This window comes from Urocitellus parryii, chromosome 11 (genome assembly GCF_045843805.1).
Source record: "Urocitellus parryii isolate mUroPar1 chromosome 11, mUroPar1.hap1, whole genome shotgun sequence".
NCBI lineage: Eukaryota > Metazoa > Chordata > Mammalia > Rodentia > Sciuridae > Urocitellus > Urocitellus parryii.
The window spans coordinates 85912248-85921499 of record NC_135541.1 but is presented as its reverse complement, the minus strand read 5'-3'; the positions used below and the strand labels follow the sequence as shown (position 1 = coordinate 85921499).

General features: G+C 35.0%; 1 pseudogene; it reads right to left on the bottom strand.

The window, feature by feature from the left end:
• Nucleotides 1–454: 454 nt before the first annotated feature.
• Nucleotides 455–9252, bottom strand: part of LOC144249321 (uncharacterized) — a 63136-nt pseudogene continuing 54338 nt past the window's right edge.

Sequence of the window (9252 nt, the reverse complement as noted above, 5' to 3'; positions counted from 1 at the left end):
CAGTTGGCTTTTGCTCTTTGGCTTTCAAACAGGAACACATTATCAAATGGTCCCTATAAAATATAAAATTTATGCGCTAGACCAATACAGACAGTTATTGATTCACAAAGGTTTAACTGGCTTTACAATGGTGGAATAAATCTGTTTGTAGAAACTGTACTTCAAATCGTGATCTTTTCCTAGGCTAGCCATAGGCAGCATGATAGTCTCATGGAGCTGGGCAGCAGTGGGCCACAGCTCCCAGTCAGCCATGCAATCACAAGGGTGAGTGACCAATTCTTTACATGTGCTCTGTTGCTAAGCTATGATGTTCTATAGGTTAGGTGTGTTATTTATGATATTTTCAACTTATGATGAGTTTATCAGGACACAACCTCATCCTAATGAACATCAGTACATTTTCTCCATGCTTCTGATTGCTTCTTCGATAACCTTACTCTTAGCTTTTACAGATTTAAAACAACATTAGACCTTTTCTTCTGCATGTGTTCTGCTGGTGAATCAGGGACAAGCTCCTACTATATGCCTTCCCATACTCGCTACATACATTGGGTTTCTCTGAAGAATGACTTTTCTGATGTCTAATAAAGTGTGAGCCACTGCCTTCCCACACTCATTACACTCACAGGGTTTCTCTTTGACAAGACTTCTTTCATGTAGGATAAGGGATGTGCACTAACTAAAGGCCTTCCCACCTGTTTTGTATGTAGATGGCTTCTCTCCAGTAAGAATTCTTTCATGCTGGGCAAGATGTGTACTCTGGCTGAAGGCCTTCCCACACTGATCACATTCATAGGGTCTATCATCAGTATGAATTCTCTGATGTTCAATAAGCCACGACTGGCGGCTAAAAACTTTGCTACATTTATTGCACTTGAAAGGGTTCTTTTCAGAATGAGTGTTCTGATGTATTTTAAGGTTTACAGTTCCAGAAAACATCTTTCTATATTTCTTACACTCAAAGAGTTTCTTTCTCCTTTTATGAACTTTCTGATGTTGAATAAGGAATGAATGCTGATTATAGACCTTCTCACGTTTATTGCATCTATATAACTGCTCTCCTTTATGAACCCTAAGATGCAGAATAATGGTTCAAAGTCACCTAAAGTCCTTTTCACATTATCACATTTGTAGGGTTTCCCTGAAGTGTAAATTCTCCAATGAAGCAGAAAGAGTGAAATCCTACTAAAGGATTTCCCACATTATCTGCATGTAAAAGCATTCTCTGAATGGTGATTTCTCTGTGGCAGACTCTGACATAAGGCTTTCATGGGTTCTCTCTTTAATATGAATTTTTTTTATATATAACAAAGGCTTGTTTTTGAAGTCTCTCCCACATTTACTGCATTTATATATTTTCTTTCTACTTTGAATAATTTTTATGAGTGAAGAGGAATGGCATCCAACTGAAGGCTTTCCCACATTTTCTGCACCAGTAGACACTCTGAGCAATATGAATGCTGTGATGTATACAGAGAGGTGGGCACGAACTCAAGGCCCTCCCCCTGTTAAACATTTCCTTTTCATTATGAATTTTCCAATGTATAAAAGGGTTATATTTTTTTTATTGAAACTTTCCCCAGATTTATCACATTCATGTTGTTTCTTTCCATTGTGAACTCTGACGAAGAAGGACAGATGAGATCTGTTGGAAAGCTTTGCTACAATCACTGCATTCATAAGACCTGTCACCAGTATGCGAGTTCTGATGAAGTTTGAGAGAAGCTTCCACTAACGGTTTTACCTTTACTAAAGGTTTTAAAGGTTTTTACAAGTAATTATATTTTAAAGGTTTCTGACGCCCTGGAGAAGCCAAGTGCCTGAAACCAAGTGCCCGCATCCTGGTGCCCAGGCCCCGCCTGATGTGTTTCCCAACCCCCATCCCCTCCTACTCGCTGCCCTGTACACAAGGCTCCAGGGCCATGGCTTCCCTCTGGCCTCACTCACCAACAGACTCTGTCTAAAACTCCCAGCAGCATCCACTGGTGAGACTATTGTGGGGCCTCGCCCTCAATGTGGAGCTGGTGAGGCTCCGTTGCATGGGTCCCCACCTGCCCTGTGTGGAGGGCACCAGAGAGGTGGGGAGATGTGCTTCCAGCTTATCAAGTACTTTAAATCTGGACTACCTAGATCACCATTCCTCCTCCTTTGCATTAAAATAAAAGTATGAGCTTTCTTATTGAGAAAAGGGAATCTTTTTTTTTTTTTCTGGTACCAGGGATTGAACCCAGGGGTACTTAACCACTGAGCCACATCCCCATCCTGTTTTGTTTTTTGTTTTGAGACAGGGTCTAAATTACTTAGGGCCTCGAGTAGTTGCTGAGGCTGGCTTTGACCTTATGATCCCCTCCAGTCTCAGCCTCCTGAGCTTCTGGAATTATAGTCCTGCACCACCCTACCCGTCAAGAAAAAGAATCTACTAATTAAAATTTTGATGCAGGGTCATTTAACTTTTCATTTAGTTCATCTTTACATTTAGGGGTCACATCTTGCTTTACATGTCTAGAGTTGCTGCTTTTAAGTAAAGTCATTATTGACACCCAAGATGAGATAAGAGCTCTTCTTAGGGAAACTATAAAATTACCAAGAGATGTTTAAATTAAATTAAAACATTTTTTAGGTTATATACTCATTAAAATAGAAAACAATATGTCCTATCTCCAGAAATGGAATGAAATTCGCTTTGATTCCACAATAATATATTCATATATATCCATCTGTACTATAAAATCTTGAACCTTCACTCTTGTTATTTCTAAAATAAATATTACAGGTAGAAGAATTTATACATTCCTACATCTAAATTTGAAGTAAATCTTACAATGAAAGTCATCAAGTTAATTTATTTAACTCTGTAGCATAAGATATAAAAGCAATTTACCTTTTGGCAATAATTCTATTCAAATGCATGAGCAATTTGGTCAGTTATTAATTATCAAAGAAATAGCCAGATCAGTAAAATAATTTTAAATCGATAGTCTAAAGGTCATTTAAAATTTGTTACAGTATATATTTTAATACATATACTCAAATATGAGTGTATTCTAGGAATAAAGTTCATTAAAAATAAAATACTAACATTATAATTCATGAAGATCAAAGTTGGAAAAAGCCAGAAAACCAAATCATTTCCCGTACTTTCTTATCTGTCAACCTCCCCTCAAATCTTTCCCTTAAAGACTCTGCCTTTTAATCCAGAATCTGTCTGTTCTTTCCTGTTATTTGTATCTGTGTTTGTGACTCTTTTATATTTTTTTAATTTAAATTAAATTTATTTTGGGCTGGAGATGTGGCTCAGCGGTAGCGCGCTCGCCCGGCGTGCGTGCGGCCCGGGTTCGATCCTCAGCACCACATACCAACAAAGATGTTGTGTCCGCCGAGAACTAAAAAATAAATATTAAAAATTCTCTCTCTCTCTCTCCCCTCTCTCACTCTCTCTTTAAAAAAATAAAAATAAATAAATAAATAAATAAATAAATAAATAAATTTATTTTAAGTGATGCATAAAAACATTACATATTAATGGGGTATCCTGTAATATATAAGTACATGAATAAAAACTTAATGTTTAAATCAGTCTAGGCATTTTCTCCTCAAACATTTATGCTTTAATCTAGTGGAAATATTCAAAATCGTTTCTTCTAGATTTTTGAAATGTGTAGTGCACCATTGCGACCCATAGTCACTCTGTTGTGCAATTGCAGACCATACTGTCTACCTTAGTACACATTGATCAACCTTTCCTCTTCCTGTCTTCCTTTATTTCTTATCTTTTCTACCAAGAAAGTAGAATAAGGCTAAATATGTTGGACACATGAGTCACAGTACCTGCTGGGCCCAGCAACCTGCTCCATTTGCTCATATAAGTCTATGCAGTTAAAAAAAAAAAAAAAAATATATATATATATATATATATATATATATATATATATATATATATATATATATTAGATTTTTTCCCCAGTGTTAGTCACATATTGGACTGAATTGAATATTTAATATAGAGAATGAAGTGGGATGGCCAGAAAAAAAATGGTCTGACCACATAGGATCAATAGTAACTAGATAAGTCAACAAGTCAGTTTTTTTTCTACAATTCACAGTGTAAAGTGTTTTGTTTATTTCATAGCAAGAAGTGGCAAGACAGGCATACAAAGAGAAGCAGAGATATCATGAGAACATCTGTCTAGAGCAAGGGTCTTCAAACTTTTTCTGTAAAAACTCAGAGAATGAAGATTTTAAGCCTTCTAGGGTATGCATTATTACAACTCTTCACTTCTGCTATTATAGCTAATACCCAGGCATGAACATGTAAACAGACGAGTGGCTGTCTTCCAATAAATATTTTATTTACAAAAACAATCAGTGGACTGTCCAGGCATGATGGCACATGCCTGTGATCCCAGCTACTCTGGAGGATGAGGCAGGAAGATAGTAATTTCAAGGCTACATTGGGTAACTTAGAACATATCTCAAAATAAGATTTTAAAAAGTGCTGGGGATGTAGTCCAGTGGTAGAATGCCACTAGTTCAATCCCCAAAAATGAAAAAAAAAAGCAGTTTGCCAATTTCTGTCCTAGATTACTATATTCAGTAGAAATGTAACATTAAAGTGAGCCACATAAGTGATTTGCTGTTTTCTACTAGCCACCTAAAAGTAAAATCTAATTAGTCTTCTTTGACTATATTTTATATAATCCAATATGTCCAATTTACTATCATTTCCAAATGGCATTAATAACAAATTATTGAGAAGTTTTCACATTCTTTTAAAATACAAAGTCTTGGAAACCTGGCGTTTCCAAGTGTGCATCCTACACTTACAACACCTCTCAATTAAGACATAATGCATTTCAAGAGCTGAATAGCCACCACTGAGTAGTGGTTATCACATTGAATTCTGAAACTCTAGACCATAAACGATATTATGAGAGTAGCCAGTGTCCTTAGGATTTTTAGTTGTAATACTTTTCTAAAGATAGGAAGTTCTCATAATTAGAGCTCCAAAAAGTCTAACCTAAAGTATGAATAAATAAATGCATGCATGAACAATGGTATGAATGCTAACTTGTAATAGAGGGATTGTCCCTAGGTCAATATATCTTATTTGGCTTAGTGTTTTCAGTATTTTCAGACAAAGAGTTTTGAGAAAAGAGGCTTTAATTTCATGTTGTTACAATCCTATGATTTTCTTACACTCCTTTTCTTCTTGTTTCAATAGATGTGCTCAAAAACAATTTATTAAATAATATTGAACATAATAGTCATTATAATCACCATCTAATCATTAGGAAATTTTAAAATAACTTTAAAATAAGTCACCTGAACATTTTTGTCAATATGTTTATCATCTATTCACTAAAAGCAATTTTTTTTAAAAAAAAGTCAAAACCTAATATAGAACTAACTGTTGTGAACATTATGGAACTAAAACAAGGAAGGACTTTATAAATTAGTCAAAAAAAAAAAAATAAACGGATACACATACAAGTGAGTCCATAAATGAGGAAGAAATCATTTCATCATTGTCTTCTTTGGAGAGGCAATCTTTCTTGAGCCAATTCCTGAAAGTAGGGGAGGTGTTTCTTAGATTGTTTATGTTGGTAAATAGCAAACCAGGAAATTATTCAAATAATGACTCATAATGAAGACTACTGGAAAGAAAATAAGAAAAAAAATCAACAAGCTAAATTTGGTTCATTTGAGTCATTTTTGGTCCTCTGAAGAAATCCAAATATTTGCCAATTTTAGTTTTATTTAAAAGAAATAATCCCAAGTAGTACTTCTCAATTTATAATGTGCCTTCTAAGGAGAGGAAAAATGGAAAACCATTGTCCCCACAAAATTTAAGTACCCTTCCCACAAAGGCAATCCTTCACTGTTTGGGACACAGAGAAGTTGAGTTTGAATCATTTTTGTTGATTCAATCCCAAAACATGTCATTATTTTCAGGATTGGAAGAGCTTATAACTTATAATTCTGAATGAAACATTTATGGATGCAGAGTATTTCAAAATCTATCAAGAATAGAGCATGTTTGCTGAAGAAATGACACCTCTGAAATCTTGAATCTGGCTGACCTTTCCTTTTTTGGCTTCTTGAAGATAAATGGCTACAGAATAACTAAGTGTTGAGAGGGAGAAGAGAGGAAGAAGCAGCTAAGAAACTTCAGAATTCTGAAGCATTTCCAGGCAGTAGATAATTTTCTTTTATTACAAGAACACTTGGCAATGTATGATCATTCTGATGATTAGTCAAAAAATAAATTAAAAAAACTAATCATGAATGATACATTAAGTAAGTCCAGGTTATTATGAAGTCTAAGCTGCATACACCTGGAATATTGAGATATAACAGAGACCATTGTGTTTCCTTTAAAATATTTTGCCAAAAGGTAGGTTAATTACCTTGTTTTTCCTTACATCCTGTTGCATAAAAAAACATAAGTGAAAGAAAAGTTATAAATCCTTATGGAATATCCACAATTACAAATTCAAAATTTGTTAACTTATTTGATCTTCCAAAACATATACTTGAATTTATTGTTATTTATGAGGTAAAATTATTTTACAAGCAAATTTTAATTAAAAATTAAGGTGCTAAAAATTATTCTAATCAAAATAGTTTCTACTTAAACTGTCATAGCAATAGAAATCATTTCTAAAGACTTAATTGTATGCTAAAATGTCCGCATAGCATGTCATATCACTTAACCTTAAGTAGATCCTGCAAGTTAGATTTTCTTTCTTGTCTGGTCAAGTAAAGAAACTGGGACATTGAGGGTTTACATAATTTGCCCAAGTTTGAACTAATTGGAAGATCTGGATTTATTTATTTTGTTAAATCAATGAATACTTATTGAGTTACTTTTTTTTGTGGTGTTAAGGGATTGAACCCAGGGCCTTGTGCATGCAAGCCAAGCACTCTACCAACTGAGCTATAGCCCCAACCCCAGAACTTTTGCACTTTTCTAAGGGTTACAACAGTGAATGAAGCAAAACATGCTCTTGTTCTTATAGAGGATGGTAGTCAATTTTTAAAAATTCAAATAAATTTATGCCTAGCATATGTTGGTAAGTGGGGTAATCCATCCATGTGCAGGGATAAAGGAGGAAGGATTCAGTTGGTCTTCTATTTATACTCTGCCCTCTCTTAAAATGACTCATGAGCAGAAATGTGAAGGAAATAAGAAAATGTGTGTCCCAAGGTGCACAAAAGTGAAAGTGGTTGGTGATGAAGCTTGCTGGCATGTTCAGGAAATACTTAAAGATGCTAGCATGCTTGAAGAAGATGAGAGAATGATCAGTGATTATATTAGGACATTCTCTAGAACAAAATCCATAAATACTAGAAATATATTTTACATGAAATCAGTAAAATTTTCAACCCTCAGAAGAGTGCATCTGTTGCATCCAACAGAAGAGTGACTTGATCAGAACTCTTGTTCTAAAAAGATTACCCTTTCTACTTCATAGGGAATAGAATATGATGGGAATGAAGGGGTCAAAATAGAAATATACATTAATGTAGTTTTTTGTAGGTAGATAGCAGTCCAACTGTGGGAGGCATTCTGATTTCAAAAGCACCACCAATCTCATTTTCTGACGTATCACAGGATGAGACAATTTGGGAATACTTCAGCATACAAATATGTTTTGTTTAGGAAAAAAAATTATTCCTGTTTCATGAAACTAATACTCCATTCAATTACAACAGCATAAACTTTTATTTAAAAGGACTTGGGCCAGCTGCAGTGGCACACACCTGTAATACCAGCTCAGGAGACTGTGGCAGGAGAATCAATGCCAGCCTCAGCAAAAGTGAGATGCTAAGCAACTCAGTAAGACCCTTTCTCTAAATTAAATACAAAATAGGGCTGAGGATATGGCTCAGTGGTCGAGTGCCCCTGAGTTCAATCCCAGTAACCCCCCCACCAAAAAAAAACCCAGTACTTGGTAATGTCAATTCTTAATTTAAGTCTTCTGTTCTTTCTCCCCTTCTCCTGATATCTCCCTGAGTTCTGCAGTCCTTCTGAACCTGTTATGCACTATGTATTTAAAATCATGGGCAAAGGTAATACAAAAAAATGTGTGTGCAAAAATCTTTTGAATACCCTATATGAGAATTAAGTAGACTCCTCTGGGGAATGAGTATAAGCAACTGAGAAATGTCTGTCTGTCTGCCTTCCTTGGCCTAAGGAATGAGCATGCAATATTTAAATGTCAAGATGAGGAAGAACAAGAAAGAGGCTGAGGAAGCATGGGCAGTGGAGTAGCAAAGGAACAAGAGAGTAGTGGCTTGGAAACCACACAATGGAAGTATTTTAGGACGGAATTCTGGAAGTTTACCATGAATCTCATGATTCCGATATAATTTTGAAAGTGTTATTGCCTATTGTAAAATGAAATACAAAGTATGAGAAATAATTCAACTATAAAACATAGAAGTTTTTTTTTAAATATGGAATATGGGGACAGGAAAGATGGTGGAATGAGATGGACATCATTACCCTAGATACATGTAAGACTGCACATATGGTGTGACGCTACATCGTGTATAACCATAGAAATGTAAAGTTGTGCCGCAATTGTGTACAATGAATCAAACTGCATTCTGCTGTCTTATATACCTAATTAAAATAAATAAATTAATTTAAAAAAAGAATGATTAGAATTCACTTTTTTCCCCCTTCTTCTTTCCTGCATGATTGGTATTAAAACACTAGGCTTTTTTTTTTTTTCTTATCTGTTGTGTTTTATGTATGTGTATGTGTATGTGTGTGTGTGTGTGTGTGTGTGTGTGTGAATATATATGTGTGTGTGTGTGTGTGTGTGTTAATATATATGTGTGTGTGTGTGTGTGTGTGTGTGTGAATATATATGTGTGTGTGTGTGTGTGTGTGTATTTTTTCTTCTCACATGACTGCTGAGATGAAAGACAGATTTTCTGTTAACTAAGCTAACTAGGGATACGAAATCAGTATTTATACAGAAGCGGGGAAAAAAGAAACAACTCTTGTGACAGTTTTCTTTGTAGCCAACTTGATGCAACCAAGAGGGGAGATGTGTGCACATAGATGCATTTCAATGAACTTTATTTAAACAAAGAAGTAGAAAATTCTAAAGTGAATTGGAACAGTGAAAATTAAATAGAACCACAAATAATGTGAAGAATCAACAGTTAGCACAAAACTAAGAAATAGTTGACAAAAATAAATCTACTGAAGCAAATTTGACTCAAGCTCTAAGTTGG